Source organism: Oxyura jamaicensis, chromosome 10, assembly GCF_011077185.1.
Source record: "Oxyura jamaicensis isolate SHBP4307 breed ruddy duck chromosome 10, BPBGC_Ojam_1.0, whole genome shotgun sequence".
In the NCBI taxonomy this organism is placed as follows: Eukaryota; Metazoa; Chordata; class Aves; order Anseriformes; family Anatidae; genus Oxyura; species Oxyura jamaicensis.
Window position 1 is genome coordinate 3,385,481 of NC_048902.1, and position 18,249 is coordinate 3,403,729.

The following is an 18,249-nucleotide window of genomic DNA, read 5'->3' on the forward strand; positions in this document are numbered from 1 at the left end:
CGGTATTAACGCTGAATGAGGGCTTCTTCCCTTTATGTATTAGGTAGGCCAATAAATGGAGGCCAGCTGAGCTGATTCCTGCACAACCAGCTGAACTTGCCTTGTATTTCATATGGTCTTTGTACCTCTGCAAAATGCATGAAAGAAAAATGGCAGCTTCTTATACGCAGTTTACATGGTAATATACAACTAAAACAAAGAAGAAATAGATCCAGAATAATTGTTTAAACAAAGAGGAGCTTGTGCTGACACAATTAAGTTGAAGACACTGAGGAAGATTATTTAACTGCTAAGAGACTAACCTGTTCTCAGATGAGCTGACAAAGCACTGAAGACCTTCCAGGAATATCCACTTAGGACCACTGTAACCCTCTACTGCAGTCCTTGTAATTACTGGCTTTAAACAGTTTTGTTGGACATGTATATTGAGGCTCCTGGTCAGTACAACAAAAAATAAGAATAAATAATATTGATAATAATAAAAAGAGGTTAATTTTAGGTCCCTTTATTGTAAACAAAGGCACATGGTTAAGTTTAAGCATGTCAGAAACCTGAACAGTATTTGCAGGACTGGAATCTTACTTTTACTTTCCCATTTCCCAAATATCTTTCAAGGAGTACAGCAGCTGAACTCAGACAAGGTAGGATACGGGCTTTCTGGTCTTGTGCCTCTGTTTCCAGACATTCCCCTTCTGCAGACAGTTTTTGCTCATCCAGAAAGTGATGTTGTAGTAGTGCTAAAATTCCTGTCTTTTCTAACTCAAAAGCGCTGGAAGCCTGGTACGCTGGACAGATATATTTATTAGAGGATGAAAGAGAATGAAAGAGCCATTTTGGGGAAAGAGTGAGCCAGCTGTCTGCATGAAGGCAATCTCCACCATGCGGTCTGGGTTACAGGCAGGAACCAACCCTATTTTGCCAAGTTAATTCCAAAAGCAGTGTTTGTTTTTCCTCCATTTCTGGAAGTTAAAATCTAACACAAGCCCTCTCTGCAAAGGAAAGTTATTCCTAAATACTGCCTAACCTATTTTTTAACTATTTTTATTTTTTTTCTTCCTTGTTGTTGTCTCTGCCAGTTGGGGAATATACTGCCTCATGCCTTCAAGGAGTAACGTCTTGCTGCCTTTTCTGAGCAGCCAGTACCGAGGGGTGTGTGCTCTTCCCTGTTTCCTGTCAATAGAGAGACATCTGCCATCTTGTGTCCAACACAGGGCCAAGGAGAGGCCTGCACATTCAGAGACTGCACTGAGGGTAAGAGGCAGATAAATAATGAAATATTGCTATCTTCATCCTCAAGACAAGCATAAAACAAATTCTGTGAGGATAACTGACTTTAAAACCTTGCAAAAAAAAAGGCACTTTCTAAAAGCTTTGAAGACTGGCTCAACTGAACCCCATTTTGTTGTCTTCTTTGCAACTCTTCTTCCCTAAAGATGGAGGTCTCCTGAGCTATGCCAAGACATCTCCCCCCAGTTCTGATTGTTTTCTTACCTCTATTCATGTGTAGCATTAGTAAAATGAGAGTGCACTAATAGTACGCCTAACCAATTTTTATGTGTATTTTAGCTTTTATGTTTTCAATTATTTTTAAAAATCTAATTTACCTAGAAAATCTTCAAACTCATGTCACACCAACTGACAGGAAAAACTGGGCTGTGTTCAAACCTCGCAGTGAAAAGGGGGCTATTTTAATTTGAAGGATAGCCTGCTTGGCCAGGAGTTTGCCAAACTTTCCTGGTTCTTGCAGCATCAGAACAGAGGAAGTATTGTGCAGTGGGCATTATCACAACCTGGAAAACAATGAGAAACATAAAGAGGTAGGGAAGTATTAGGCAGGCCCCATGATCGTGAATCATCTCCACCAGAGTACAGTATTAGCTACCACGTTGACTAGTTATGGAAACAGTTTTCTTGGAAACCATCCTCACTGGCTCCATTTCTTCTCTGCTTTGCCATCCATTTAGTCTTTTATATCTCTACAAGGCAGTTTTAAGATCTTAATGGAATGGGTGTGCAGCCCTTACTCCATGCAGATGAAGATGATCATCAGAAGCAAGATAGCGAGGGTCAAGTTTTACACAGGCCTGTCTAGAGCTGCCATGATAGGTCAGACAAGGAGTGTGGTGTCTTGCTGGGATACTATACAGACCACTTACATTCTGGAAGTAACGATACCCTGATTAAATTCCCAAGGTCCATCCAAGCTCTTCAATGATACAGCCAGTTTGAAACTTTTTGTTTCCATAGACTGCCTCATCTGTAAAGTTTTCTGGGACAAATCTTTGTCTCAATGTAATTCCAAATGGGATCGGCTGCTGAGTTTGAGGAAGTTATGAGTATGGTGTTCCTATGTGTCACATAGCTGTCTTCAAGCTGCAAGACATCAGTAAAGAAGAAATAGACACTAACTACTGCGGCCTAAGAAAACTACTTAAAAAGGGACAGCGGGTCATGAAAGTAATGATTTGAACTGTCCTATACAGCAAGGCTGATAAGTAGGAAGGAAGGTTGTCACTGACAGAAATACCAGAGTTTGACACTTAACTGAATCAGGTTCTGCACGGACATCTTTCCATTTTCAGTGATGTTGGATATTTGATAACCTTGCTGGTAGAAGTTAGGGGTGAAAATATTTTTAGTCAGACTCCTTTGCAAATGCCTGATCTTGTCACCTGTCTTTCATGCTGACTCAGAAGCTCAGTTTTAGGAAGACTAACAAAATCAAAGACAAGGAGAGAGAAATGCATGCAAGTTTCATGCAACAAAGCAAACAACACTTCAGTCTTTAATTTTTTTACTCTTGAGATTCAGTAGTAATCTGGAAAGGCAGGAGGATTCAAAAGTAAACGTTGCCTGCCTGAAATGGCTTGGGTCAACCCCTGTCTGCAGGGGCTCAGCACCTCCTGCTGTATGCAGTGGTGGCCACCTGCACAGAAACGTGACCCAGAGAAGCTCACTGCATAACATGGTAATACAATAATTCCAGACATGGTAGGAGAGGATGGGAGAGCACCAAATCCCCAGACTCAGAGCCATGTGGCACAGGCCCTAGCCCAAGAAACCATCAATTTCAGTTATGTTGGGCCCAGAGCTGCATTCCCAGAAAAACGATGGATGTCCTTAATTGCTGCCTGAAGGAATTCTGGAGGATTTCCAAGTCCTACAGCCTTCTGAGAAATTTGTTTGCATTTTCTCCTGTATGTAAATGGACAAGACAATGATCCAGTGAAACCCAAGTGCTTGTGATTACAGCAGTTGTCCTTTGATTCCCCATCTGGTGAGCAGGAAGTGTCTTCAAAGATCAAACACCAGCCTGAGGACACATTCAAGATTTTTGTTTTCAGAGAAGTTGCCCCCCAGAAATGAAATGAAAGGAAAATACTACCTGCACATCGTGCTCACAGAGCAGACAGATAACCTCACACATCAATATGATGCCATAGCCTCATGTTTCGTCTCATCTCTTTCTTCTTCAAGCTCCCAACAAGACAGTAACGTGTCCTGCCTAAGATCAAAGCACTCATATCTCATCACTACTGGTTCATGTCCATCTGTTTTTAACACTTTGGTTCTTTTTGGTCAAAACTTCAGCTCTCCTCCTGCTTGTCTTCTGGCTCACAACTCCACCACCTCCAAGCACCATGTCTATTCATGCGCACACTCCAAGCTGTCAGGACCCTCTCCTCCACACAGTCTTTAGCCCGAAGGCCTGCATCATGCAACTCTTCACAGCATTTGTGCCAGCAGTCACTGTATCTTCAGCATCGGTGGCTGCTGAAGGCAGCACTGCCTGGGCCCAGGAGCGTTGCTGTCAGTGCCTGGTCAGGATGCAGCAGGAAATGTCTGGCATCCACTCCACGACCATCTGCTAAAACCAGGCCTCCTCTGGCAGGAGTCCAACACAAAGTAAATAGAGTTTCACAGCCAGATTTCGAACTACAAAATAACTGAGAAATATGGCTCGCTGCTCCCAGTTTTCCAATTCAAGACATGGAAGCCCCTAAAAGCAAAAATCTTGTATGGATCCTAAGACCTTGGTTGCCAAATGGGTTCATCACAGTAAACAACAGGGAGAGAGTGCAGTGATGTAGCCATTTTGCTCAGCTAATTAGTTCAATTTGCGCATTTGCTAGTATTTAAGATGGTTTCTTTCTCAAAATCAGTGATGGAGAAAAATTAAATTGTCAAACTGGAGGATTCAGCTTGCAATACATGTTTGGGAAACTGTACAGACAGAAGAGTTCTGAATGTTGCTACTGTATGGTATTTTTCATGGCGTAAGAGAGAGAGAAGGACTCAATGAAGTGTGAATGATTTTTTAAAAGAACAGATTGCCATGTATTTTAAAATAGGTCAAGTTTTTGGCCTAGTTTTGTTGAGGGTGTCCCTTAAAGCAACAGGGTTTAATATCCATGATAGTGCCATTGCATTTTTGTTTTTAGCTATGTCTATGTATGACGATAGTTTTAAGGCAGAAATGTTCAAGCGGAAGAATACAATGGCAAAGACTGCGTATCTCAAGCAACTTTTCTGAGCAAGTTACTCTGAATAGTAAAATCCCAGTGGTGGCCACATTTTATCCTTAATGTGTAATGTTAATCTGAAACAAGCAGCTAAGAAAAAAACAAACTATAAATGAAGGCGATGACCAATGAAGCCAACACACGCACACCTGACTCCTGTCAAACTTGACCTATTAACTTCCTGGAGTCCTGGGAGTACCACTACTTGCTTTCCATCTTGAAATTGATTAAATCAATTGATTATTTTTATTTAAGTAGAAACAGAAATACAATAATGGCACTTAGATTGAAGATGCACAAGATAGTACTTAAATGAACAAACTATGGCTACATATGTTGAAAGAAGATGGATTACAATGGTCAGTTGTCAAAGCAATAAGAATCTGTATGTGTACATTTAGACTCTAAAAATGGGCATTCAAGATATTTAAAAGGGTGGGAAATTCTGCATGCAATATTAATTAATGTAGAATAAGTACCATTTGTTTTCTGCATACGTAGCAGTCTGGTACCTATACTTTTGGATGCACCTTTGCTCCGAGAACATAGGTACAATGCACACATATATAATGGCACTACATAGACTTAATTACTCAACATAATACTCACAGCAGTAATTGAAGTTGGCTTTTGTGCAGCCGTATGGAGTAAGACAGGACATGAGTAGGATTTTCTCCATCCCAGAGCTCTGGAAAAAGACCAAGTACAAATCAAGACTGGTTGTGCTTGGGAAGTACACAGACAGGACTTGTCACTCTACCTACTCTCCCCTGAGGCAGAGGTGGGAGCTCGGTGCATCGTTATTAAGATAGAGGTTCTTTGCCCCACTAGGTTGATCCATAAGGGATAGTGCCCTTCAGGCACAATCCATCTAGAATGTACCTTCTTGTGTTGAAACTCTGCAGTGACCCAATGCACAGCCAGTAATAATCATTAGTTGGCTCACAGTGTTGTACAGTAATAAACATACTGAAGAGCTTGTCACTGCATGCTTCAGGGAAGAAGTGCTATCTGGAACAACGAGGTCTACACATACACTTGGTATACAAATCTTTTGCAAGCTGTGGACTTCATTATGAAAACTGTTCATGATTCCAGTTAAACTGTGATTAAAGGCAAGGCAAAAGCTTCCCAAGCATTCATCACACTATAATTTGGAAAGATTTTAATCGTAGAATCATAGAACCATTTAGGTTGGAAAAGACCTTCAAGATCTTTAAGTCCAATCATTAACCTGACCTGCTAAGTCTCAGTGCTAAACCATGTCACTTAGTGCCATGTCCACACACCTCTTAAACATCTCCCAGGATGAGGAGTTCACCACTTTCCTAGGCAGACTGTTCCAATGCTTCATCCACCTCTCTGTGAAGAATTCTTCCTGATCTAAAACTCCCCTGGCACAATTTGAGACCATTTCCTCATGTCCTATCACTTAATAATTAAGACTGTTTCGAGAATACCTTTGCTTTAAGTGTAGTAGTTGTAGTCGCCGCTATGGACTAGAACCTTTGTTTCGTACCTGATCCTAATCTGCACCCGCTGCAGATGAACCAGTGTGAACTGCTACACATGTGGCTTTGTGTGAATGGTTTGTGCCATAAAAAGGCACATGAAGAAGAAAGAGGATTTTTCTCTTTGCAGAATACCACAAAGTGCAGGAAAGTCATCCAGAGAGCTCCCAGGGATACTGATTTGTGAACAGCTCTTTTTCACATGTGAACTCCCACTACTTCCTGCAAGACAAGATACTGTGCACACAGATCCGGTTTGAGTTTTCGCATTGATGATTCTTTCCAACACTGCTCATATATCAAAATCACTTTCCCTACATAATAGATGACAAATTCTTCCAATAGTAATTGGAAGAATTCTATTAACTTTCTGTCTGCTACAATCTAAATAATTAGCAGAGATGCCAGGCCAATTTGTGCTGCCTGTGGTAAGTAGCAGCAAAATGTTAGTAACTCTGCAATGATCCCATTTCTAATGGCTGACAAAGTCTTATTTTGCAAATAATCCCACTGAAAAGTCTTATTCAGCATAAATATGTGACTGCAGTTTTACTCAGTGAGGACTTGGGGACTAATTATCTGAATCAAGTTGGAAAAAAATAGTCGTGTTATCTACTTGGATTGAATGTGTTTATAAACTTCACAGGGAGTTCTCCTCACCAGCATAGAGCTCAATGGAGCAAACACATTATTTTTTCTTGTCAGGGTGAAATGTTAGAAATGAGAGACTGTTTAATTATGTTTACGACATTATACAGAGGTCCAGACTCTTAATGCCTTCACCTACTTTTGTAGAAAGTTCACACTATGGGATCCTGAAGTCAGCAACACATCCAGATTTCAGGTGGGAAAAAACTCTGAGTAGAATACCTGTTACAGGGAACATACAGGATAATTACACTGCATGCTGATGTATAATGACTGGCTCATCTACCTGAAGGACAGGATCTTACTCTGTTGGACTAAAACAATCTTCTGTGGATTGGAGACAAGAAAATTGAAAAGACAATGTTGCTCATAATTCATCTGGCTGAACTCACACTTAGCCTACCTAGGCAATGGGTTTAGCTCAGAGTCAAAATCAAGCTATCAGAAGGGTACCACTGAGAAGGGATGAAGCCAGATAGCTTTTGAGGGAACCCAGTCCATGAGCAGATAACTTGTGAATGGGGGTGGGAGGGGAGGGATGGGCTCCCATGTCAGATGAGTGTGGCAGTGAATGAGTCAGCAGTGGTGGTTGCAGACTTCTCAGTACTCACAACAATCTTTGTGGTCGTAACCAGTGTATTTGGGTTGGATCCTCAACCTAGCAAAAAAATCAATAGCAAATCAGTTTAGATAGGAGAAGAATGACATCCTTTATCAAGATGCTTTATCAATGTCTTAACAGTTTATTGCCAAAACTTCTAATTAGTTTAACAGTTACAATGTCACTGCTCTTACAAATCCATACCACATACAGCCAAGAAACAGCCGTTCTCATGCTCTCAGGCTTCTAACATTTCTCTAACAATTCAAAAGAAAAACAGACCAAAGTATAAACATCAATATGAGAGAGGACTTCATGTCCTCTGTTATTTTTAAAGTGAACCCAAGAGATGGCTGATATATTTAAATAGCTTTTTAATTAACATTATGTGTGAAATTAGAGAAATTCAGATAAAAGCTCCCAGTTTACAACTGATATAATTTGAGCATAGGAGCAAAGTGTGGGGATTAAAATGGATAAAATCATGGATTTGACTCTTTGGGATAGCACTCAGAGATTTTCAGCAGTTTTAATCTGCATAAGCTCTATGGGAGCAGCTCAGTTTACAAACCAGTGCATTTCAGATCTGGGTGTTTTATTACCACTATAAGAAGAAGAAAATAAATAAATCAGTAGGTCACCTTGCTAACTTGATTTTCCTGCAGCAGATCATTTTCTTTCCTTCAGGAAGTAAGGAATAGAGATCTCTTTCAACATCAGGAAGAGAGGGATTAGGGGCAGCTTTCCCTCTGCTCTTCATTTTCACTTTAACCTGCAGAATGAGTTGATCACATTCTGTTAATTAAAATTTCCCATGTTAGGCAGTTCTGTTTGGTTGAGGTTTGTTTACTTCTCCTTTCAGGTTTTAACAAAGTCCTCTCCCTGAATTCTGGCAGAACTCAAGCTGAGGAATCCACCTGTTTAAGCCAAGTTTAAGACACTGCCATTTACACAGTCCTGTAAGGGCCAGATAGCTAAATGTGGTATCAACCCAGGACCAATCCTTTTCTCAGATACAGGCTGTGTTTTATCCACATTCAGGACGTAGGTTGGCCAGAAATAATGTCTAGTCCTTTTATTAACATAGCAGGCACCCAACTTAGAGCTGTGCCTATTTAGGCTTCTAAAAACAGTTTGCACTGAATATGCCCTCTGGCTTCCTGGCAAGACTGCTCCCATACCAGTAACTTGATCTATGCGCTCATGGTCACCATAACACCAGCCAAGCACACGGAAATAAGAGCATCTTTAGAAAATACCTCAATGGGTTAAAACAGCAGGGCACAGCTACCAAAGCGATGTTTGAGATTCCTCACTCTGCAATGCAGAGAGGGGCTTGGTACCTTCTGGCAGTTTGCAACTTGAAGAGAAAAAGGATGATTGTGCAATTGGCAACTTCTTGCACAGAAAATCTTTCCAGAGTTACAGCAACTGACTAGTTTGACTTTGAGTTGCTTTATTCTTCCGGCACTGAGTTAGGGGAGGGGGCAGAATGGTATCAGTTCAGCTAAAGGCACGCAGAGCAATTAACTAGATGCTACAGGCCCAAATTCTGCCCTATTTGTACTGCTGCAGCTTATAGCATATGATATAGTGGCACAACCATCTCTGAGGACAAACACCATCAAAGCAGAGATACAGAGCTTCATTACTAGCAATCTAACTGTTAAAAAGGAAACAATATGCTGCACAAAGGCCGGGTAGATTGTTAGAAAATACGATGTTTTAAATTTTATTCACAATGTATTTAATCTCAAATGACATATGCAGACACAGGAAGTAGTGATGTGACACTTAAACATACCAGACCCACCCCACTGTAAGATATTTTCATATTTTTTGTTCTAAATCAAAAAATAAAATAAAATAAAATTGAAGGATTGCTTGAATAGAAAGTTCTATAATCATAGTATTTGGTCACTTTTTGTAGAAAAACATTACTCTGCTATACAAATCTCCTCCCTTTAATTCTGAAAGCAAAGGCAAGTTAAAGAATAATCATAGGTTAGGCATAAAAACAACATGACAATATTTATATGATGTTCTTTCATGTCTTGGTCTTTCTTTGCTAGTCTGATGCTTCAACTTAGTCCAGTATGCATCATCGAGATCTGGATCTAATAACTTGGGAAGATGATATTTTAAGATGCATTTGCATTAGCAAGTGAGAATCTAAATGGAGTAAGAAAAAGTGTCCTTAGCATGGTTCAAAATAATTGCTGAAAGAGGGATCAGGATATCATAGGGCAGAAAACAAAACAAAACAAAACAAAACAAAACTATTTGTAGCAATGAGAAGGCCTGTGGGTACATCTGCAACTTCCTTAGACTCTGATTGTAAAATTTAAGATCGTTTTGAATTTCTGTCCCAATAAAGATGCAGTTATGACATAAGAATATCAGAGCTATTTTAAAATCTGCTCATCAATGGTTTTCACACCACTTTTTAGGGGTCTAAGGAAATTATTTTAAGGAAAGAATTGGGGCCTGAAAACTCTCAACCACTGTTTCAACGGGGGGCAACAACTGGTGTCACAGGCACTGTCAGGACGAAAGAGCAGTTTAAGAGCTATCGGGTTGCTTTTCCATCTTACTGGCTTTACAGCTTCATAGTTCTGACTTACTGGGGATCCAACTTGGATATCGATAGATATTTGAGCATAAATATTTCTCTCACCAGAAGTCGGGGCTTTCTCTTTAGCGCAACACGAGAAGTCCCACTGCTTCACCAGGGGCAGCAGATGGGTGAGGCGAGTGAATGGTCTGTTAGTTTCTTTTTCGTTGCAAGTACGTAAGCACTGCTACATCTGAAACCCAATTACTATAGTATTTACAGCAAATAATAACTCACAGCAAGTACGAAACCAAAAGTACTGCCACATATATGCAGTGTATTTCTCTCTCTCTCTTTTTTTTTTTTTTTTTTGGCATAGTTTTGGCAAACCTGCAGTCTGGGGACTAAGCAAAGTATTGTATCTTCAACAGCTTTATCACAAGTGATTACATGAGCATCCTCTCTCTCTTTTCACATTTAAAACCTCTTAAGATTTTTAAGGTTTTTAGGGCTGGCAATATTGTATGGTCAGAGCAGGTACCTGAAACACAGCACAACGGTTTCAGGAGGAGCATACCTGAATTCACCCAGTGAACTAGCATCTCAATCCTCCAGTCTGGGGAGCAATAATATGACTCAAGGCATCCCCAATCTCACAAATGGTTCCATATAGTTTGCTTTTTTTGAATTTCTCAGACACTTATGGACGATCTTAGTACCAGAGTATTGCCAGGTGCGCACAAGCTGCTTCCCAAAAGATCTGTCCTCAGAGTTAATAACGTACTTTCTACATTTACAACAGATTTACTAGGCAGAACATACTGCGTGTATTGATTGCCCTGTCCTGCCGTTTGCTTCAATGCAGATGCTTTACTCTGGTAAAAACAGCAGCGTTAAAATTTTCTCCACAGTACACCTCCCTCCTAAAAATCTCCCACATAAGTAAGCATTCTTACTCCTGCAGCTCCACCAATGCTAGCAAGTGTGGGAGGTCTGGCATTTTTGGTACAAGCATATTTGGACTCTCCCAACAATGTCTGCTCTGCTCCCTTGAATACATTTGCAGTTAATCAGAGGAACCTACTACAAAGGGTGGTCTACTGCGAAAGGTATCCAGTGCACTTGGACTTCAATATACCCTTATTTCATTCAGATAACGATGCTTTCCCTCCTCCTGGACTCCCTCTTTTCCTAGAAACTGCTGAATGAGAAAAAGTAGAAGTTCTGTCTGAGGAAACTGAAAACAATAAAAGCTCTCCAATCCATTTATTGGAAGTGCTATAAAAGAGCCAGGCTCTATATTATTGTATTGTAAAATACAGTGTAGCAAAACATTATTAAAATTGAAGCAGTTGAGTTCATTTTCAAATAGATGATCTGTGGAGATGAACGTTCTTCAGTTATCCGCACTACTACAGGGAAGGTACATTTTACATTGATTTTTGCATAAACATTGTCTGATCTGATATGGTATGCAGTCAAATAGCTGGAATCCATTAAAACCATGCTCCAGCTGTGCAATCACTGTCCTCACAAAGATACTTTTTTTTTTTTTTTTTTTTCATGTGGTTAATGCCAGGAAGAATCCACAGCTTCAATTATGAGATCATCAAAATATGTTGTTTATTGCAGAAAAAAGCATTTGCAGCAATTTAAAATATCCAGTCAACACCACGCTGCTAAATCTAGATAATAGAAATCCTGGGAAAATTTGAGCTAACTCTGTCTGGATTATAGCTGTGGGATTATCTGAATGCTAAATTACTGTATATGTTTTACTCACTGAGCACAGACAGTATAGGAAGGTGGATGACTATGCAGATCAAAATAAAGTCCATTCCAATAGACTTTTTAATACTCTAGGTAAACAACCCCTCTCAATTTATCAAGCGTTCTGGATTGAATTAATGCTGTCATTTACTTTGCTGTTGCTGTGTAGAGGAATATGGTTTAACTTGAACAGCTCCTTTAGCAGCAGAAAAATAACAAAGGTTTTCTCTGTGCATCCTTCATAACACGCACAGTGCAGGAATATTAATTGACTTCTGTATTTGTATAACTGAAATAAAGAAAATACAACTGCAGTTTAGTGCGTAATCAGAAAACCAAATTATACGCAATATTTAGAGAAAAGATCAACTCTGGCTGTCTTGTTAAACCTTCCCTTCCCCTCCCCCGTTGTTTACACATCAGAATTTCTGGCTTTCTAAGGACATACAGTGAATGAACCTGGATTGACCTGACACATAGCATCTCTCAAAATTTCCCCTTGAATGATTCACAGATGTGTGAGCTGTGACAAAAAAAAGCAAAGAGAAAAAGTGCAGGGTACTGCACAGGCTGAGTGAATTTGAAAGAGGTGATATTGTCTGAGTGTGCCATGCCTGAGTCTCTCTTTTACTGCAAGTGCACTGCTAGGGATTACAAGTACACATTCCTTTGGTTGCCAGTTCAGCTCAGTTTGACAACTGCAAGTGAAATTACCTTCAGTTATGGTCATGCAGGGATTATTCTAATTCCTGTAACTCTACTTGTGTGCATTAGTCCTTTTACTGCTCGCTAGTGCTTTTTTTGGTATTTTGTGTGGCTATACTGCATGTTCAAGCACCACAGTTACACGGCACAGTCGGGTAGGCTTTCCTGGGGAAGAAGGCTAGACAGTAATTTCTGCTCCATGTGAACAGATATCGGATGATATAGAAACAGTCACTTTCATTTCCCTCTTTCACATTCAAATAAGGTATGTAGCTCTGTAGACAGATTAAATGCAATTTTGGATCCTGGGAAACTGTCAGTGTAATCCTTTGGTCAAAGTACAAACAAATAAAAGAACAGGCCTTAGCCAGAGAGTTCAGCCACATCCAGCTTTTAAGATCCAACATTTTCAGCAGATACTAAATTTAGAAAGAGCACCAAAATGTTGCTTTTCTACTGAGGAGAGGCTATCCTGAATATATGCCATTGACATTTGGGCATGATAGCTGTTATTCTCAAACTGTGCTTATGTGGTAACAGATTTGCATTGTCAGCCTTCTTTGGTGTTTGACAAGGAAATGTGGGTTCTGTTCTTCAGCTGCTCTCCCTCAACCAAAGGAGTCATTTCTTACAATTTCTCCCACTACTCTACCTGCTTTTGTGATGAATGTCTGGGTACTAGCTGACCTGTAACACAAAAGCTTTTACATGAACTGTCTCCAGAGCAGTGGTCTCAGGGAGCTGAACCAGCAGCAGTAACACTGAGATATTTTCAGATTAAGGTTAAAGCCACCTAGCCACAAGTATCACTGCAAGAGTGGAAAGCTGAGGTAATGAGCTCAGGTCTACTCTGTGTCTACAGCTCCTGCAAAACACATTGCAAAGACTCTTGTCTACACAGGATCAGTACAAAAAGTGGTCTCTGCATAATGGTCTGTGCCATAAAGATAACATACAGGATAGAAGAACGTGAAAAATAGGTGCAGCAAATGTAAGAGTACAGGTTGCAAAGGGCTTACATCAGCTCTTAGAAAATGAGCTAAGCTCATGTATAAAATTAAATTCTAAAAGAATTTGGAAAGATACATTCAGGTTTCATACTATATTACTAAAGAACAAAGACTTTGTGGGATTAAAACATTAGGAAAAGATCTGAAGTGAAAGAAGTAAATGTATTAATCTCAAACAGCACTGCATAGCCACAGATCAAACAATAAAACAGGGCACTTCATATTACTTGCAGGAATGCTAGATTTGCTTCTCCCATTTCTTATATATGCATTATGAAATTTGTTCTACTGTAACCCAGACTTAATTTAAACTATTCCCCAAAGTTTGGTAGGACAAACCAAACTTTAAAGGCAAATATTAACTCAACTAGCATGTCCTGGAAACAAAGATATGTTTCGGTTAGCATGAGCAATATTTCAGACGATGGATCAATTTCCATTCAAAAGGAGATGAAACAAATTTAGACATCTGATTCAGTAATGCAGTTAGATAACAGCTCACATTCTTAACACTGTAAGTGAGCTTAACCACCTTCCTGACAAAGTATTCCAGTTTGACATAAATCCCCAACAAAACTCAAATCTATTCAGAGGAGATCTACAAAAATGGTAGACAGGTACGGAAGAATATGTTTTCAGTTGTTATGTGAGCAGAGCTTCCTGTAGCTCTATCAGAGCAACAACCATCATTGTCACATAGGTAGCTTGGTAGAACTCCACTGGCACAAACCTGGACACTCCTCCACGAAGTGCTCAATGCTCAGACACAAGAGGCCAGCAGTTATCTAATGGTTGTTCAACATGACCCAGGAAAGGAGCAGCTTATATTCATTTCCTGTTGGACCGCTGACCGCATAAGGAACACAGCTATACATAGCATGGAATAACATCATTTGCAGCTTTACTGCTAATGTCAACACAGTTGGAAAAGCTGCATGGAAAATAAACCACAACCTTTGTGGAGGTGGTTTCTCTAACACAGGCCAGCACTTAGTCACGGTGCCAAAGCAACACGGGGAAAGGACCTATGACTGTTGTTCATGCTGTACTGACTTCAAAGATAAAGGAAAAAAGAACTTATTTTTCATTGTCATTAGCTGCTTTTTCTCTTTCACATGCAATGCTGTATGAGAGCAAACCCCTTGAGGGTTTGCTCAAATCATCTGACAATAGTTTATTAAAAACTATTAAGATGATTTTGTTTTCAATATCTTCTTAATAAGATTTCAAGTTTAAACTAGAAAGTCCTCTTCTGAGGTTTGAAAGATTAATAAAGAGACTTTAGCAACTTTACATGACCAGCGTGACACATTGCTTTTAATGAGAGAGTCCCTAAGTGAGGAATCTCAAATATATTTGTGACTGAATACATTAAAGCTCATGCCAGTGATAATGGCCTCCTCTACAAACAGTATTTTCACAATGAATACAGAAAGTTTTCATGTTGCACAGTATCAGTTATTTTGGCTTAGTGCAATGTTGGACTTTCTTTTTGCTCTAAAACTACCATTTACAATACAGCCGTTAGTTCTGTTTAAGAAATGACAGACAAGTGATCTTCGCAGAAGTGAAGTCACCATTCGGGAGGTATGACAAAAGCTTATGTCCATCTCAGAGCAGAATTTTATTATTTGACTTTTAATTCTATTTAAATACATTTTAAGACTCAATGTAAGTGAAAGGAAGCACTACATGGTTATAACCGCAGACGCTTAATATGTTGATTTGTATCATTTAAAATTGATTAAATTTAACCTTACACCTCATGTTTAAGTGTGAATTATTTAATTTATTGAAACCAGAAATAATTTTACAATGAATATTTTCACTATTCAAGCTATATGTTTACAGCGAGGATTCAACTTTTCTTTGATAACAATCACTTGCTTTCATCTCTACATTCCCCTTTCTGTTCCTTATGCAGTAGCACGATCTTGCAAAATCTGAGTTGCAAACACTGGAGAAGATTGTTTAAATCTAAGTAAACAAAATAGCTGTTCCAATGGATCTTTTTCTTTTGATCAGGTTTTAGGGAAAAGAACCCACAATGCAGTCTTTGAACTTAAATGCCTTTGGAGTGCTCTTTTTACTCAGGACAGCCAAAGGCATAGAAGCTGATTCATTCAAAATTAACGTTAGCCAGTTTTTCTTCTCTCCCACTCTGTTAACCAAAAGTTCAGAGCATTTGAACACCGCAGTTCATTTAATAATGCTAATAAGTTATCTGACAATAAATTTTAAAGGAACGTACAGCCTTTCACTTGCCACTATACTGCTTGCACATCTGTCCTGTGGCACTCAATGCACGTACAATACCTAAATGAAAGCAGGGATTCAACTTTGCTTGGAAAAAAGGACTATAAGGAGTGATGAGACAGAAGCAAGGACATTTTTCCACTTTGTTGCATTAACATCTAGGAAAGTTTTTATTTATGTATTTGGTTTTGTCAGGGATTTGAAATTTTGTGTGTCATTTATTTTTCTGGGAGGCCTTCCCAGTTATCTGCTGTTGCCTGCTGAAGCATGAATCCTGGGAAAATCATAACTGCTCTAAGGAAAAAAAAAGTTGTGACTATACAACAGAAATCTTTAAATCACTGCCAAATGGTCCTAGCCTGCAAATTCAGTTCGGTATTCAGTCCAAGGTTATTTCTGCCATGGCAAGGTTTCTTTGAAAGACAGATGCTTAGCTGTGCCTTACTGTCCAACAGTAGATGTCCAGATCTTGATCTATGCATTTCCTCTCACAAAGCAATTCCCATTAGTGAAGTCCTGATTTAGTTTAAGCTAACTTACAAATTACTGCTAAGTTAGATTGCTATGATGACACCTTGGCAAAGCTTTTGGACATGCTCAATATATGTATTTCTCAAAAGACTCAGCTGAAGTTTAGCCCATGAACTGAAAACAAACCCCCTTGTGCTTTTCTTGGTAGCTACCCTCACAGCAGAGACGTTCATTAATGTTGTACTTGGATCTCAAATCTGAGGGACTGCCTCAGAGTGCTGTGGGGCATCTTCAGCTAGAGCTGACTTCAATTGCAATTGTGGGTGCTCAGCATGCCTAAAAATTAGGCCACGTATTTTTAAAAGCTATCAAACACTGTGTTGTTAAAACAACATCTCTTTTGCATGTGGCAGAAGAAGAAAATCACATGAATTTTTGCTGGCTCTGCAAATAATAACAATCACTGTTGGCATTTGTTTATGAAAACAGGTAAAAAAACAACAAACTGATATTCTCCCTCTGCCCCATACTGAACTATACATAAATCACTAGCGTTAGTGAAAACGTTCGTGCCTCACCGAAGCTGAAATAATTTCCCAAAGCAGTTTAATGCACTAACGAGTCACGTGCATTCATACCGGCAGTTTTACACAGGAGCATGTAGGTGGACTTTTACTTCGTTTTATTACACTGCTACGGGTTTTCTGTCACAGAGAGGGACTTAACAGAGGAGCCAAGGGCTGAACTGACAATGTAGACTGAATTAGCATTTATTTTATCAAGCAATGTAGAACAAGCAAATACCAAAACGTGTTATTCTAGTTTAAGGCTACACTGAGAATATATTATTTGTGAATGCTAACACTGACACTTTTAAAATGTTAGAACTTGTTTGTACTTGTTAGATAATATTAATTTGCTTGGTGATGCCAGACTATAGTCACCAAATATTTTAGATTACATCTTACTCTGCACTGAAAATTTAATAAAAATATGCAAGTTAGTAGTAAAAGCCAGACCTGTTTTGCTGCTGTCAACACAGCATAGCGATTTTGAGACTTCATCTGCATTCATCCTTGATATGCAGACTCAAATATACAATGTGGCAAGTCCCATAAAAGCAACAATACAAAAATGTGTTTTCTAAATGATTTTTATGCTGCATAGCATGTGCAGAACATACTCTTCCAAGCGGAAAAGAATTGGATACAAGTCACAACACACCTATGCAAATAAAATACTCATTAAAAGAACAGAAGAGTATTTGGCTCTTTCAGATTATATGGTTTTTGGTACTAAATACATGATTATATTTCTCACTGACAACAGCATGGACAGTAACAATAAATGCAGGTTAATAATGACAAATGCATGGCCAGATTTGCATTTGCTCCTGTAGTAATTGCAGGGCTCTGCACTGGGTGACAAGATGGTTTCTTTTTCAAAGTTTACCATGTCAGTAGCATGCCATTCTTTTGAAAGGTGATTTCTGCTTCATAGCAGCTTGTTGCCTCCCTTAAAATTAAGGGAGATGGAATTGTGCTCTTTAGACAGAGAAACTAACATATAAACTGGCAGTCTTAGCTCTAATGATTAAGTAAGAAATGTTTGGAAAAATATTTAGCCCTATATTACTTCTGGTTTTCTATAATGGAAATTAAATTTGGGAAGAAAGAATCATTGATTTATTTCAACTTATGGAGCCTTTGTTTGAAATAGGATGAAGAAATAACCTGATTTGGAGAGAAAAAAAAAAAAAAAAAAGTGTACTTTCCAGAGGAGATCGAAGAACATTTGACAAAATTATCTAAGGGACAGGTCTAAGGGACTGACTGCGGTCTGAGGTTGTAAAACACTGTTTTCTAAATGCAACTTCACACATGACAGTATTTCAGATAGGAAATAGCATAAGATTTCTAATTTAAGTACAATGAATTGTTGCTTTGGGAACAAGCTAGGAAAACAGTGTATACATCCTAGCAGCACTTTAGGGGTACTGTCAACTAGAAAATGTTATGTCTTACACAGCAGGAGGAATTTCCATCATCAGCGAAAGATAGTTCTCTTACTTTGATGTTGCTGTCTTCTAGAATCTTCTGAACTACCGTACTGGAAGCCCATGTGCTTTTTTATTATTATTAATAATTTTCAGTGAAGCAGACTGATTAACTTGTTTTTCTTGGGTTTAATTTGCTTGTTT

At 39.1% G+C, this 18,249-nt stretch overlaps 1 long non-coding RNA gene across 1 annotated transcript in view; it reads right to left on the reverse strand.

The window, feature by feature from the left end:
- Positions 1-988: 988 nt before the first annotated feature.
- The window catches only part of LOC118171911, a 22,873-nt gene continuing 5,612 nt past the window's right edge, over positions 989-18,249 (reverse strand). The window contains exons 3-5 of the long non-coding RNA XR_004753464.1: positions 7,925-8,055; positions 5,133-7,340; positions 989-1,790 (exon numbers count right to left, since the gene is read on the reverse strand). This is a non-coding gene — a long non-coding RNA (uncharacterized LOC118171911). The remainder of the gene's footprint in view (positions 1,791-5,132; positions 7,341-7,924; positions 8,056-18,249) is intronic.